General features: G+C 40.6%; 1 non-coding gene across 1 annotated transcript; it reads left to right on the top strand.

The window, feature by feature from the left end:
• The first annotated feature begins 11046 nt into the window (after positions 1-11046).
• On the top strand, positions 11047-11153 carry LOC132413420 (U6 spliceosomal RNA). Its single transcript, XR_009516719.1, has one exon. It is a non-coding gene; the product is annotated as a U6 spliceosomal RNA (small nuclear RNA).
• The last annotated feature ends 5899 nt before the right edge of the window (positions 11154-17052 follow it).

A 17052-nucleotide genomic window follows, 5' to 3' on the forward strand; every position in this document is an offset into this window, starting at 1 on the left:
TGTGCCCTTGACCATGTAACTTATCTTCCCTCCTTATTTACAAATTAGGAATGATAATACAGTAACATGTATCCAGAAAGATATCTTAAAGGTACAAATGGGACACTGTGAAATCCTGGCACAGGTAAGCGTTCAGTCTGCGACAGGCCACAGTGGTCTTATGAAGCTGCCAGCAGCTTTTTGCCAGACTTCAGTCTTTTGGAGAAAGACTAATTCCTCTCTACCCCTCTCTCCCCTCCCCCTCCCTCTTCCCTCTTTCTCCTCCTTCCTTCCTCTCTTATTTTTAAAAAATCTTTCTTTCTTTTTCCTTCCCTCCCCTCCTTCCTTTCTTCCTTTCTTCCCTCTCTCCTTTCCTCCCTTCCTTCCTTTCTCTCTCTCTCTTTCTTTCTTTCTTTCTTTCTTCTTTCCCTTCTCTCCTTCCCCTCCTTCCTCTGTCTCATTAAGAAAAATACTTTAAAAGCACTGTTTGTCTGAAAAATAAAGCAAATTCCTGCCTAGTCTGGAGTGGGGAGTTCCGGAGAGTCAGGTGGTTCAGTGTAATAATGTGAGGTTAAATATTTGTAGATTATTCTGATCTGGCTGGGGAAAGAAATGATTTTTCCCTTGGGGAAAAAGGGGTTTGAAGACCAAGACTTGATGAAGGGAAGCTTAGGTCAAGGAACGCTGCTGCAAAGTTGAGAAAGAAGGGGCCATGGATTCAAGGGGTGCCGGGACACACTCATTCATCTGTTCAACAGGTCATGGGCTCCTGTTCTATGCCAGGCTGTGGGGTAAGACTTAGATTCAAAGCTTTCTTTTTTGTTTTTTATCAGTTTTAACTCCCTTCGGTCATACCTGATTTTCAATAGAGTTTTGTTAACCCTCACAGTTTTAATTGTTCTTTGGAGAAATTAAGGGAGAGGTATGTGTCTATATTTGGGGAGAAAAATAACAGCTGGAGAAGAAGTTAGATACAAGATGGCAGGAGGTGACTCGTAGGGAGTGGAGTCACCACGGGCACTGACTAAGGTGACAAGGCACTCCAGGATGGATTGAGGGCTGTCAGACAAGACTTCCCAGAGCAGGCGACACCTGAGTCGCGGTTGGAAGGGTCAGACGGATTCAGCCAAGTGGACAAGGTGGGGGTGGACTTGTGGGCAGAGGCAACAACACGGTCAAAGGCACAGCGGGACCAGGCTGTACAGTGAGCGGAACCTGAGCTGCAGGCGGTGGTAGGGTTCAAGGCTGAGGAGGTGGGAGATGCAGGGTCACAGTCAGGAAGAGCCTTGATGCCATTGCATGTTTGTTTGTTTTTTTTTTAAGTTTTTTTTTTTTTTTTTTTGCGGTACGCGGGCCTCTCACTCTTGTGGCCTCTCCCGTTGTGGAGCACAGGCTCCGACGCGCAGGCTCAGCGGCCATGGCTCAGGGGCCCAGCCGCTTCGCGGCATGTGGGATCCTCCCGGACCGGGGCATGAACCCGCGTCCCCTGCATAGGCAGGTGGACTCTCAACCACTGCGCCACCAGGGAAGCCCCATGTTTGTATTTTAACTTCTATGCCACCATATCTGAAATTGTACCTTGCAGACCACCTGGGGCGTTTGTTAAAAGGCAATCCAGAGGGTCATCTCAGACCTACAGAATCCGAATCTGTGGGGCTTAGGGGCAGGAAGGCACAGTTTTTACTAAGCTTTAGATCAGGAGTTGGCAAAGGTTTTCTATAAAGGCCAAGATGGTAAATAGTCTAGGCTTTGCTGGCCATATGGGCTCTGTCACACCTACACACCTCTGCATTTGTAGCATGAGAGTAGTCATAGACAGCAGGTAAATTGTCAATGAATGGTATGGCTGTGTTTCAATAAAACTTTATTTACAAAAACCCACTGGCTGTAGTAACTGGCCTCAACTTTAGAGAATTCTTATGCACTCTAAAATTTAAGGAGCAAGGAACACTGCTATGGGCTGGTATTTCACTTCTCTCCTTCTCCTTCCCATCCCACTCTAATAAGTATCTTTTTACCCCCTAAGTTTCTCATAGCTATTCATAGCCTTCTGTCTTAGTGAGTTTGGACTGCTATAAAAAAATAGCATAGTCTGGGTTGCTTGAAAACATTTTTTTTTTTTCTCACAGTTCTGAAGACAGGGATATCTGAGATCAGGGCGACAACATGGTTGGATCCTGGCTTACAGACGACCACCTTCTTGCTGTGTCTTTACATGGCAGAGAGAGATATCATCTCTCTTATCTCTTCTTATAAGGGCACTAATCCCATTCATGAGGGCTCCACCTTTATGGTCTAATTGCCTCCCAAAGTTTCCAACTACTAATACCATCACATTGGGGGTTAAGGCTTCAGCATATGAATCTTGGGGGGAACACAAACATTTAGTCCATAATACCTTTCCATGTAAATATCAATTAATTGTACTAGTTACAGTTCTTTTGGCTGCAAACTATAGAAAATGTCTCCAGATAGTTTAAACCAATAAAAGTGGGGAGGGTGGGATTTCATGGTGGGAAACTGAGGGGGCTCACTGTGTAAAAGGAAGAGATGAACAGTGGAACTTGGAAAGGATAAAACCCAGGAAGTCTCTGAGGGCTTCGGCAACAGGTTTTATTGATCTTCTTTCCACATTACAGTCATTGGTATAACTCAGCTCCAAGGCCCCTCAGTCTCTGGAATCTTCCTTTCAGCTTTCTTATTCCCAGGAAGAGAAATGATTGACTGACAGCCTACTCAAGTTCTTCTACCTCAACAGTACCATCTTTGGTCAGGTAGGCATGGTCCCGTAGTACCCCATGTGGCTACAGGGATATGGCAAGTGAATCACCTGAATTGGTGTTTACTGCATATATCAAGCATTTATCTGGTATCTACTGTATGCCAAGGAACACTCAGATGAATGCAATATGATTCCCGTCTTCAAATGTTTATAACAATCTTGGGGAATTCCTCTTTACCTTTTACTAACTTTCTGGAAACATATTCCCATTTAATGCACTCACACATATCGATTCTTGGCACTGTTGTTCTCTTTCACTGATGTATAAAATTAGAATTAAGAGCCCCAGCTCTGGAGTTCGACCTGGGTTCAGTTTGGCTTAATTGCAGCCCCAGGCACATTACTTAATTTCTCTTCTCTGTGCTTTAGCTGTCTTTTCTGCAAAATAGGATAATAGTACTAGTTAATAGGTTTGTGTTGGGGTGTGTGTGTGTGTGTGTGTGTGTGTGTGTGTGTGTGTGTGTGTGTAAGAGTAGGAACTGAGTAAGATAATACATGCAAATAGATGCTCAGTGGATGTAAGCTGTTACTGCTATTGTTGTTATGGTCTTAATGCTTTGATTACTAGTTTCAAACTGAGTTTCAGAAAAGTTAAGTGACTGACCCAGTATCACTATCTACTGGTGGAATTAGATTTTATTTTAGGTGGAGGAGAAAAGACTCCCACATGAATATAGCCCTGAATCCTAACTCTAAGGCAATATGACAGCTCAGATAGCTGAACACCATGGAAATCACTTCTATTCTGAAACCTGGTGGGTGACAGTGATGACTATAGGACTTTAAGCTCTTGTGACATTTCAGAAACAGTTGTTGATTGTTGTGTGTGTCCTCCCATGTGCACATGTGTGTTGCAAGTGTGCATGTGTGTGTGTGTCTGTGAGTGAATATGCAGGCTTTTTTCCCCATTCCACTTAACTTTTGAAATATATTTAAAGGAGCTGCTCTCATAGAAATTCTGATCAAACTGGAAACCAAGCACTTTATGAGAAATCAGAAAATGGGCCTTTGAGAATCCTCTAGTCAAATCCTTTCAGAGAAGAAAAAGTTCACTTCTCTCTGTGGCGATGACCAAGGAAGCAGGTGTTAAGAAGAAGCCTCTGTCCTCTTCAGTCCTGGGAAGTATAATGAGCAGATTCCCCTGCTGATCTAGGTTGAACATATCACATGAGTAAGAGATAGTTCTCATTTGTGTTAAGCCGCTGAGATTTAGGAATGTTTGTTGTTATGGAATAACTCAGCCTAACTTGACTAAAACTGGGAATATGAACTTGACAGTGGGAGCGGGGTGGGTCCAGATTTTCAGCATCAAGTGGACCCCAGGTGACATGGGGATTACCCAATAAACATTCACAGAGCACCTATTTGTTCCAGGTTATGCGGGACTGTGGTGTGCAAATATATTTTTCTCCTTAAGGCGTGTACACTAGAGAGGGAGAGACAAATCAGTAAATTAGTAACTATAGGTCAGCGGTGCTCTGTGTGTTATTGGAGGGGCAAGAAGAATGGCTTGAGCCAGGTTCTGATAAGCAAGTAAAAGTGAATTAAGACTAGAAGGAGGTGGAGGGTATTTTAGATAGAGGTGGATGTGAACAAATGGAAAGTCATATTCAGGGAACTGCGGGGACACGTTGTATTTGGGTCAAGGGTGAGTGAAGGGGAAAAGGCTGAAATGAAGCTATCAAGGCAGCTGGACCTCAGGTCAAGACCACCTGGAGTGCTGCCTTAGGGAGTTTTGACTTTCATTTGGCGACCCATAAGCAAGTCCATGGGGCAATTATTATCACCCCTAATACACAGGCATAAACTTGGGTTCAAAGAGGTCAAATGAGATTTTTGTTTTTCATCTTTCACTCTCAGAATCTTTTATTTATTTATTAATCTTTTCACTCTCAGAATCTTTTATTTTATTCTTTTATTTACTTGACATTGAACATTGTGTAAGTTTAAGATATACAACGTGTTGATTGGATACCCTTATATATTGCGATATGATTACCACCCTAGGGTTAGCTAACACCTCTATCACATCCCATAATTATCATTTCTTTCTTGTGGTGAGGACATTTAATATCTAGTCTCTCAGCAACTTTGAAGTATATAATACAGTCTTGTCGACTATAATCACCACGCTGTGCCCTACTGACTTAGAGTTAGAAGATAAATAAGTTCCGGAGAGCAAATGAAATGTTTTGATTCCACACGACGAGTAAGCGACCAGTTGAGACTTGAATAGTATTCTCTGAACTTTTCAACTCTTCATCGCACTTTCCCTCTTACCCAGAACGATGTGGCCACAATGACCTACATCTCTCCTTTAACTCTCCAAATTATCTTCATGTGTTAGAGCTTTTGTGCTTGCCCCGCCTCTGGCTGGTCCCTGGGCCCCCAGATCTTTCACTGACTGCCTTTATTTTGCCATACGACATCTCCTAAGATGTTGTCTCTTGAGAGCCACGCTCCCTGAAGTGCCCAGTCACCCCACTTTCCCCATCCCTTTTACTCCAGTTATATTTTTTCTTCATAACACTTATTACAACCGAAAATTTTCTTTGTCACCTGCTTAAATGTATTCTCAATGTCTTTCTCCTTTAGACTATAAACTCTATGAAGACTGGACTGCTGTTCATTTTATTTACCGCCATATCCCTTGCCTTGAACATAGGTACCTGACTCAAGGCAGATGCCTAACTCATGTTTCTGAAAGGAATGAATGGTACATTGAACCACTGTTTCAAGGGCACAGCCTGGGAAGACAGCCCTGTACACTACACTGAGGGTTAGGGTGAAGCTGCCGTGAACCAAGAAAAAAAAGTTTCTGATGATTCCTATATGCCACCCAGCTTTAGTACTGAGGAGCTCAAGCAAAGAAGTCCTTTTCCAAAAACAAAATAAATAAGCATAAAGAAAAAAATGCTCCCCAAAACAATCAAGGAAGTTTAGGTATTTAGCAGGGATCCTTTGACATCATCAAATATCTACTGAGCACCAAATATGTGCTAAACATCCCTGGGGTGCAAAGATAAACAACAGCACATCCCTGCTTTTATTACCTAAAACTTGCATCTTTTTACATCGTTATTTTATTTTCTTGACTTTCAATGATAATCTGAATGACATTTTATGTTTGGGAAAACACTCAGTTCCTGAGTAAAACAGTCCTAATCGATTAAGCAATATGAGGAAAGAAAGATAAAATTCCAGAATTTTAGCGTTTTGTGGCCTCACGTAAAATTTCAGCTCCTGCATTTGGTTTATAGATGGAAAACCGAGTCACAGATTTTAAGTGACATTTCTAAGGTCACATGTAAGATTATTGAGGTGTTATTAGGAATTAAAGTTCTTCTGAGTTCTATTCTAAAGTTTTTTTCCTGTGCAGAAAATTTAAAATAAAAAAAAAAAAAGAAATAGAGGAGGTTTCTTCCTGTCAAAGAAATATTTAGTCACTTTGAAGGGACATTACTGATGGGATTTGCAATGAAGCATGATTTCCACTTGGCGATTCTTAACCAAACAAAACCCTCAGTTGAATTATGTTGAACTCTTCATTACCTGCTGAGAGTGATGGAATACGAAGGAGCTTTATTTTTACTAATCTGTTTCTGAGATGTTTTTTGGATGCAATTGTATCTTTAATCATCATTTTCAGCCTACATATATAATGCTCTAGTGACTCACATTTACTTTTAGATGTAAAAGCTTGGTTTTGTCCTCGCTAATTAAAATGCCCACATTTCTTAGATGGGCTTAGAAGATAAAGCTGTATTCCACTGCATAACAGATAGGACCATTTGGGGAAGCACCAGGGTGTGTTTATTTGAATTGATTGCTATCCCTTTGGGAGACAACATGCCTGATGTGGTAATGCTGGGTTTACAAGTCTTTCATACACACATACTCTTGTCTTCCTCATATGGAGGGTGGAAGAGGCTCCTTTAACTAGAATTTTCTAGAACATGGTTTGAATGGAGTGGGTTCCTGGGACACCTTTGTCATACTCATGTCTGTGGGTGCCAGGATCCTGTGACAATTGGCTTCGCAGACTCGTGGAAGCTTTTGGACCATGGAGGCTGATGACTGAGGCCAAGGGGGTCACTGCTGACACTGACCAGAATAAGCAACACATGCTTCTTCTTGTTCTGTTAAATGTGAAACGTAGCCAGGGGAGCACTTTTCTGCCTTTTGTGGACCAGGCATTGGCAGAGTTGAAGGTCAAGTTTACCTCCCAGGTGCCCTAGAAGCACAGCTTGCAGCCCACGTAAGAGGAAAGAAAGCTGAGAGGTGGCTTCTGCAAAGTCTGGAAAGCACAGCTCCAGGGACGAGCCCAGAGTCTCTGTTTTCACCAATGTTGGATACTCCTGTTCGATTCGCTCTTGATGTGTCCTTTCAGTGATACTTCTTTTACACTCTTTTAGACCAAACCAGCTGTAGAAGATAATTGTCCTAACCATCATTCAAAGAGAACTTGTGCTTTGCTTTGAGATACTCTGTAAGAAAATGTTTGATTGCATTTGAAATCTATTCTCGTTACCGCAGGAAATTTCCTCCATACTTTTGTCAATGAAAGAAGAGAAAGATCTTTTGGACTCTGTAAATTTAATTTCAGCTGTTGCAAATTTTGAATGGTTGTGAAATAGTTTTACATTTTATTATCACCTACCCATACAAAGACAGTTTTTAGTTGTGGTAACTATTAAAACTTTGAAAAGAGCCTCATTAAAAAGTATCAATCAGAAATTGTGTGTGGCCAACTCAAGCATAAAATCCACTGTGAAACAGAAGTTATCACCAGAGAAGCAAGTTCAAGTTCAAGTTGCCTATTAGAAGTCTGATGGGATTTATGTAGATTTCATACAAGTTTAGTATTTAATACCATCCACAATACTTTGTATTTTGTCTTTTCTTATCACAATTGTATCTTATAAGAATGTTTAATGAATTTTCCTCTGCTACCAGCATTACTACGCTAAAAAATAGTGTCATGTTTCCTGTTGCAGTGGAAAAAAAATCCTACACTACAGTGCATTGCACTGCACTCAACAGTCCTTTTACAATTTCCTATTGTGGTAATGATAATGATCCTTGTTATAAGTGATTTCGTCTCAGAAAAGGAAACTCTCACTGGCTTATACAACAACCTGGTGAATAGAGCCGATTGTCTTTGTAAAGATGAGCACAGGAAGCCGTGAGGTCGAGAGTCTTGCCTTCATTCATGTAAACTGTAAATGGCCATCTCTTTTGCCTCCTGTCCTGTGCTTTGCAGACCTGGGCAAAGTTCCTCAAAAATAGAGATGACTCTCTCCATCCAAAGTAGAAAAATTGAGATGATGTTGTTTATTATTAATATGCTTACCATTTATATTTTTAAAAAATGTATCATCCCAGAAATGTAGGCGTTCTTCTTGATATATTACTAAACATTACAGGAGACGGAATGAAAGAATAATCTTTCCATTTATAGATGTTGCTCTGCAGCGGGATACCTGGCTGAGAGGGAGAAGAGCTCAACTAGGTTTCAGAAGATTATGTGAAACGGTACATGATTGGGACAGTGTGAAGTGATGTACTCAGAAGAAAGATAATTCAAGCAACATGTAACCCACAGTTTTCAGGCACAGGAGCCTAGATGTAAAGCTAGGGTTATTAGACCATTTGGCTACAGTCCTTCTCCAGCTTTGCCTCATCGGCTATTGCAAGATGTCTGTCATATTTGACCATCTCTCAAATCTTTCTACTTTTTCTCCCAACTCCAATGTCACTTCCTCCGTCCAAGGTACAATAATTTCTCAAGTGGTCTCCCTTTATCCTTTTCTCTCTTTTGTTTATTCTCTTCTCCACTGTCAGCATAATCTTTTGACAATACTAATCTGGCATGTAGCACACAACAAGTCTACTAAACCCCTTTGGTATCTTCCTATTGCTCCTATGGTTAGGAGAGATATTCCCAGAATGGACTTCAGGGCCTCCCTTGACCCAGCCCCTGTCTGTCTGTCTACCTTCACCTGGCCCCAAGTGTCAGCTTTGATCACATTCTCTAAACACCTTCTCCTCACTGCCAATGGGCTTCTGCCCACCATCACCGCTGTTTGTGTTCTCCTTGTTCCTCTGGTCACCCCAGTCATGCCTCTTCGTCCTTAATATCTCACTTCATTGTTATATCCTCAGAGAATCTCTCCCCAATGTCCTGATTTGGTCAACAGCACATATCACAGGCTCTGAAAAGATGGCATCACTTTTGCTTGGTTGTGCTTTGCTTTTCATATTTGCCATTTTTCATTTACTTGGCAGTTACTTGATTAATGTCTGTTTTTCCTGCCAGACCATTTAGACCCTATGAAGACGGACTGTGTTTTTTACTTTTTTTTTTTTGGCTCACCGTTGTGGCCCCAGAGTGCAGTATTGAATTGAGTCAGATCCAATGTAAACGATTAGTACATTTCAGCTGCTACTTATTATTAATATTTTTTTAGTGGATTCAGTGTACGTACTTTTGGTGAACTGCTTGGTGCTCAGTCAATTGCCCTTTTCCTGACTTTGGCTTCTCCAAGTCCTATAGTAGCAAAGCCTGTCTGCAGCCTCCATCACTGAATCCTACTGCTGCCTCTGCTGGGGACAAGAGCCAGGCTTCAGCCTAGCCTCCAAGGACCCTCAGGGGTGAGGACTGAGGTAGCAACAGAGCCTAGGTTTGACCCCACCAGACCCAAGAGGCTCTGGCTTTCCAAGGGGCTTGCAAAAAAAAAAAAAAAAGGCCGTGTAACTTAGCCAAACACCATGGTGCAATTGACACCTCGTGGGGTGAACTTGGACCAGCGAGATACCGGAGGCAGGAAGGAGCTGGCAGATGAATTGCTTCCCTTCTTCCCTCTGAGACAGTGAAGCATGTAGCCCCATTTGGCTTTTCCAGGGACATCCCCCTGACCAATCCACCCTCTCCCTTTATTCCCCTGAAACTTGGACCAGTTTAGTAATGCCCATCGTGTATTTGTTTTCCCCGCTTCCCTCTCTCTTCCCTCTTGCCCCTCTCTCCCGTGCCCTGGCACTACACCCCCGTGAAAAATGTTAGCTAAGATTTGCCTCAGACTGTTTTCTAGTTAACCCACACTTAGATAATTTTCCTTCTTGTTTTCAATATCATTGTAGTCTTCATTAGGGGCATCAATTGGATGACATTGGACCCCGTTCATACATTTATTAGCTTAATATTTATTGCGTTCATACAAGGCAATAGGCTGTATTTTGGGTCTCTTAGGTATGAGAATGCAGAGAAAGTTATCCCTGAGCTTCAGGGGCCGCTTCTAAGGTGGAAGAAGGGGAAGCAGACATGCAAATTAGCTATCAAGAGATTATAGTAAGGGTTCTTTGAGAAAATAATCATTAATTTTGCCCAAAACTGTCAGGAGGGTTTCCTCAGGGGACAGTAACATATGAGGTGAGTCCTAAAGGATGAGGAGTGATCTTTCCAGCAGACAAGGTGGGTCAGAGAGGGAGAAAGGCAGGAGGTGGAGGGAGGAACAGGCACACAAAAGCAGAGGTGAGGGAGATCACGGTACATTGTGGGGAAAACTGCAAGAATTTGTTAGGATAAAAGGAAGCTGGGGAGGACGATGGGGTCAGAGCTACAAAGAAACATTGACTTTACATTGTGGTTGGGCAACCACATTTCTGAGAAACACAGTGAAGAAACATCAGAATAAAGTGAAGAACACGATTTAGGGATCTGGTATCAACTAATTTTGTTCCTTTATTTCCTGCTTGGTTTTGTAGCAGGATTTCAGGCACGCTGAGCTGCCCAAGTTCAGAAATATGAAGAATGAGTGTTGATATAATCATAGAACATGACATTTTTAGATGAGGCTGCTTGTCCTTTGAAACTCAGAGAGTGAACTGGCAAATCTAGCCTGGTTGATCCCCTGAAACAGATTTGTTTTTGAGGTCTCTTTCTATAAGCAGAATTATTTTCAGTAATAATCATGAAATGGGATGAATATATTTCATGTATGAACCAAAATTTGTATTTGCCAAATTAAAACTTTACTGCTTGAATTTCACATTCTGTTTCACTTTTAAATTGAAATAAACACTCTAAGAGCACAGAGAATGAGAGAATTGAAGTGACTCTAGCTTTTTTTCTTCATCTTTACCATCACTGTTTATTTCTCACCTGTGGGTTAAATATAGGAATATGTACCATATCCACAGGGGTTGGATATATGAACTATACCTGCACCCGAAGTAAGCTGAAACGATTCTAAATCCTTGCAAATTTACTTGCAAAAGCAAAGTGTGTGCTGGCTTTGGCAGCGCATATACTAAAATCGGAATGACACAGAGAAGATTAGCATGGCCCTTGCGCAAGGATGACATGCAAATTCGTGAAGCATTCTATGTTTTTACCTACATATAAAAGAATGAAATGAGAACACTCCCTAACACCATACACAAAAATAAACTCAAAATGGATTAGAGACCTAAATGGAAGGCCAGGCACTATAAAACTCTTAGAGGAAAACATAGGCAGAACACTCTATGACATAAATCACAGCAAGATCCTTTTTGACCCACCTCCCAGAGAAATGGAAATAAAATAAAAAATAAACAAATGGGACCTAATGAAACTTAAAAGCTTTTGCACAGCAAAGGAAACCATAAACAAGATGAAAAGACAACCCTCAGAATGGGAGAAAATATTTGCAATTGAAGCAACTGACAAAGGATTAATCTCCAAAATATACAAGCAGCTCATGCAGCTCAATATCAAAAAAACAAACAACCCAATTCAAAAATGGGCAGAAGACCTAAACAGAGATTTCTCCAAAGAAGACATACAGATGGCCAAGGAGCAAATGAAAGGATGCTCAACATCACTAATCATTAGAGAAATGCAAATCAAAACTACAATGAGGTACCACCTCACACTGGTCAGAATGGACATCATCAAAAAATCTAGAAACAATAAATGATGGAGAGGGTGTGGAGAAAAGGGAACCCTCTTGCACTGTTGGTGGGAATGTAAATTGATACAGCCACTATGGGGAACAGTATGGAGGTTCCTTAAAAGACTAAAAATAGAACTACCATAGGACCCAGCAATCCCACTACTGGGCATATACCCCAAGAAAACCATAATTCAAAAAACTACATGTACCACAATGTTCATTGCAACACTATTTACAACAGCCAGGACATGGAATCAACCTAAGTGTCCATCAGCAGATGAATGGGCAAAGAAGATGTGGCCCATATATACAATGGAATATTACTCGACCATAAAAAGGAACAAAATTGAGTTATTTGTAATGAAGTGGATGGACCTAGAGTCTGTCATACAGAGTGAGGTAAGTCAGAAAGAGAAAAACAAATACAGTATGCTAACACACATGTATGGAATCTAAAACAACGGTACTGATGAACCTAGTGACAGGGCAGGAATAAAGACGCAGACGTAGAGAATGGACTTGAGGACACAGCGGGGGAAAGGGGAAGCTGGGACAAAGTGAGAGAGTAGCACTGACATATATACACTACCAAATGTAGAATGGATGGCTAGTGGGAAGCTGCTGCATAGCACATGGAGATCAGCTGGGTGCTTTGTGACCACCTAGAGGGGTGGAATAGGGAGAGTTGAGGGACACCCTCCCAAGAGGGAAGGGATATGGAGATATATGTATACATATAGCTGATTTACTTTGTTGTACAGCAGAAACTAACAACATTGTAAAGCAATTATACTCCTGTGATCGGTGATCTTTGATGTGACTACTACAACTCGCTGAAGGCTCAGATGATGGCTAGCATTTTTAGCAATAAAGTTCTTTTTAATTAAGGTATGTACATTGGTTTTTTTAGTCATAATGCTATTGCACACTTAATAGACAACAGTATAGTGTGAACGTAACTTTTATAAGCACTGGGAAACCCAAAAGTTTGTATAACTCTTTTGCAATATTCACTTAATTGTGTTGGTCTGGAACAGAACCTGCACTATCTTTGAGGCTCGCCTGTACTTACTTAATCTTTTAAGTCCAGTGTGTATCGTACACTAAAGCATATCTCAGTTTGCATAGTCACGTTGCAAATGCTTGATAGGCACGTATGACTAATGGCTACTATATTAGACAGTACAGGTGTAGATAGTTACTCTAAAAGGTGGCGTAGATTAAGGATATAAAGAGCTATTAAAGCTTTGATGGTGCTATTTACATTTACATTTTGGGTAGCTGAGCAATCAGGCATACTTGAAGGAAATCTGGAAACTTGAAGTATTTGATGTAATATAAAGATGTGTGTGTGTGTTTCCAATGATGTAACAAATAAAGATCTTTGTAAATATCCAGTGCAAGGGAACAAAACCAGAAACACACTTCTTTTCTAATGAAGAGTTATGCTTCCACTGGTCAGATTTTGAGACATAGATCTATTGAGGTTGACTGCATTGCTCTTTCTGCCTTGCCTACCAGGAAGCTCAGAGCTAAACTGAACATTCTACTGTAGTGGTTATCTTTACGTACAGTTTTTTTCAACCTTCCCTATCCTCAGCTCTTGGTTTTTTGTTTTTTTTTTTTTTTGCGGTACGCGGGCCTCTCACCGCTGCGGCCCCTCCCGTTGCGGAGCACAGGCTCCGGACGTGCAGGCTCAGCGGCCATGGCTCACGGGCCCAGCCGCTCCGCTGCATGTGAGGTCCTCCCGGACCGGGGCACGAACCCGTGTCCCCTGCATCGGCAGGCGGACTCTCAACCACTGTGCCACCAGGGAAACCCAGGTCTTGTTTTTTGTCCTAATTTTGCCTAACTAATTTTTCCATATTTATTTATTTATTATTATTTACTGAAAATTATTTGAGGAGAATAAATAATATATAAAGGAATAAATGAATAAAACATCCTAAAAAGCATCTTCTGGTACCTGTTTCAGACAGACTATTGGGTTGAATGAGTTACAATCCTATGTGAGATATGACTTAGAGTTAATTATTCTTATAAGAGTAATTAAACCTCAAACTATAGATTCAGATATTTTCAGAGCCTGGAAGGGCTGAGAGATTACTTAGTCAGGCTCTCTTGAGTTCCAGATGACTTAAGCAACCTTTTTAAAGGCTTCAACATGGTTAATGGCAGATCTGACCTTTAGACTGGTCTTCATAGCATATGAACTGCCTCTACAACCTTTTCTATAAGATTCTGGTGAGCTAATTTTCAAAGAATCAACTCTTCTTGGTGGGTGAGCAGAGGCATTTTGCCTGAGGCAGCTTCAACCTTGACCTTTGTTGGTACGTTGGACCTGAAGTAATACAGATTTCTCCCTTATTTGCTGAGGGCAATCTCTTCGAGACCTAATAGATGTATCCTGTACAGGAGTCTAGGCCCTCCGTTCCTGATAATAGAGCCATTATTCATGTGAGATGACTTTCCACTGGCAGTTGGGACTATGGTTATTGGTTTTTATCAAATATGCTTGATGAAACAACACAAAATGCTAATTGCTGAAATTATTTAATAAAATTTGGCATTAGTTTGGGAGAAAAAAACAGACATTCTCATATAGCCATATACTTATCTCAAGCTTTTTGGAGAATAATTTGCTAATATATATCAAAAACCTTAAAAATATACATGTCCTTAGGACCAGAAATATAGCCTCTAGGTATTTATCCTAAGTCAATTTAGAGCCTTGGCTTGCTTACACATTTGCATTACACAAAGTACATTCGTGTCACATTTCTGATCCCTTATCAGGACCTGGGAATTGTGTAGGTCCAATTATGCCCATTTTACAGATTAGGAAGCCAAGAGTTGAGCCAATTCAGGTAACTAGCTTGCAGTTACACAGCTAATTCATAATAAAAACCTGTCCACTGTTTACTTCATTTGAATTATGCAGATAACCTTTGAGATAAGCATTTTAGTACAAAGACTATCTAGGAAATTGGAGGAGACAGGAAAAAGAGCAAAGGGAGAGCAAGGTTTCCCTAAGTGATCAGTTTTATTTGATCCTTAAATATGTTTAACATAAAAATAGCAGATTAAAAGATGCTAGACTTCAGACCCAAAGTTAGTAAACATTCAGATCGCAGTGACGTCATGAGCGGTTTGTAATGGAGCTGCTGCATTGCACAGTGAAATGAAGAAGCATGAGATGTGTATTGAACTTGAAATTCAAGTTCAATGTGTTATAGTATTTGCTTTTCATGACTGTTCATTTAAAACTAGGAAAAATTAGAACCAGCTACTGACTCTTATTATTTGGACCAAAACAATCGATTTTTTACAAGAAAGAACAGAAGAACCAACCTACTGTTTTAGCTCATTTATTTTTTTTTAACAGCCTTATGAGAAAGGAGTGGCTCCCTCCATTTTAAAGGGGAAACACCTAAAATAAGTGAAGTAGGATTTCCAATGTCACACAGCTAGGGTGGAGCAGAACTGGTAGATTTCAACTCCCAAAGGTCATGCTAATTCCATTGTTCCATTTTCTTTTATTCCATGCCTATGCATTTCCTGTGATGATTCGTTTTTTTAACGTATTTAAAAAAATAGATATTTTGAGTAATTCTTGTGATATTTATAATGGTGACATGGGTCAAGCAGTTAATACGCACACAATCACATGTATAACAAAAAAAAACCAACCCACAGGTTGCCTGCTTCTCATGACAATCAACAACCCTAGGCTGAGTGCCCAGCAGGCTGAGCTTGTGTTCCCCAGGAGACATTTCCCCGTATGCCATCTTCTAAAACCTATTATTCTTACATATAAAAGCTGACAAGTTCTACTTCCCACATAAGCTCCTCTTAAACCATTTCCCACATTACCCTCACAATTCTTTTTGTGACTAGTTCCACATTTCAATCATTTTTACTGGCAATTCCATTGCACAGTCACCACTGTTTTTTTCACCATTACCATATTATTTTCATTCTAATTCCAGCTCTCTTCATTGTTCACTGCTGTTATTTACTCTACTGATTTTTTTCAATGGTAGCACCAAATGTATTCAAACAGAAAAATTCTATGTGTGCAGTTGCTGGGAGAAACTTCCGATTATGGCGGCCTGCCTTTTTAACCTCTGAACTTCATAATTATTTTTTAATGCTTTCTATGAGTTAGGAGATGGTAAAGAAGAATTCTACTTTGTAGGGACTCATAGTATAGATGCTGGGGCGGTGAAGACTGCATTACACACCCACAATAAGGGACCAGTGCTATAGTCAAAGTGAGCCCCAAATATTGATGGAACACTCAGTGCTCAATTGATTCTGACTGGGAGAGTCAGGAAATACATTCCTGAGAAAGTGATATTTGGTGCCATTTGTAGCAACATGGATGGACCTAGGGATTGTCATGCTGATTGAAGTAAGTCAGAGAAAAACAAGTAGCATATGCTATAGCTTATATGTGGAACCTTAAAAATGGTACAAATGAACCTATTTACAAAACAGAAATAGAGCCACAGATGTAGGAAACAAACTTACGGTTACCAGTGGAGAAAGGGGAGGGAGGGATAAATTGGGAGATTGGGATGCACATATACACACAACTGTATATAAAATAGATAACTAATAGGGACCTACTGTATAGCACCAGAAACTCTACTCAATATGCTGTAATGACCTATATGGGAAAAGAATCTAAAAAAAAGTGGATATATGTATATGTATAACTTGTTCACCTTGCTGTATACCTGAAACTAACACACTATTGTAAATCAACTATATTCCAATTAAAAAAAAAAGAAAGTGATATTTGAGCAGGGTCTTGAAGACGAGATAGGACTTTTCATGGTAGAGAAGTTGAGGGGAAGGGCACTCCAGGCTATACTGTGTGTTTGGGGGTTGGTTGGAGTATATGGTACTTGTCTTCCCTGGGGTAGAAGTAGATGATATGGTGAGCTACAGAATACAGGGCCAGTCTAGAGAGCTCATATGGAATCCCATGTTCAAGTGACATCATATAAGATGAACCTCAAGGTGGATGGACCCTAGGATGTGAGGTTCAGTAATGGCAAGAGGCCAGGCTGGGAAGTAAGTTCAAAAGCAAGGAGAACTTTATATGACATGCCAAAGAGCTTGTCTATCCTCTCTTATGCAATGAAGGAAACTGGCAGCTTTTCTTTAGAAAATAGACATAGATTCATTAGGTTGATTGTGGAGGATAAATAGGGAAAAAAAATTTAAAAAGAAAAAAAGTAGTTCAGCAGCTATTTCAGTAATCTAGGTGAAAGATGATGAATGTGTGAACATGGGCTGTGATGAAACAAAGAAGCCAGGTTCCCTGCTTTCTCAGGGCATGTGCAC

This window comes from Delphinus delphis, chromosome 17, assembly GCF_949987515.2.
Source record: "Delphinus delphis chromosome 17, mDelDel1.2, whole genome shotgun sequence".
NCBI lineage: Eukaryota > Metazoa > Chordata > Mammalia > Artiodactyla > Delphinidae > Delphinus > Delphinus delphis.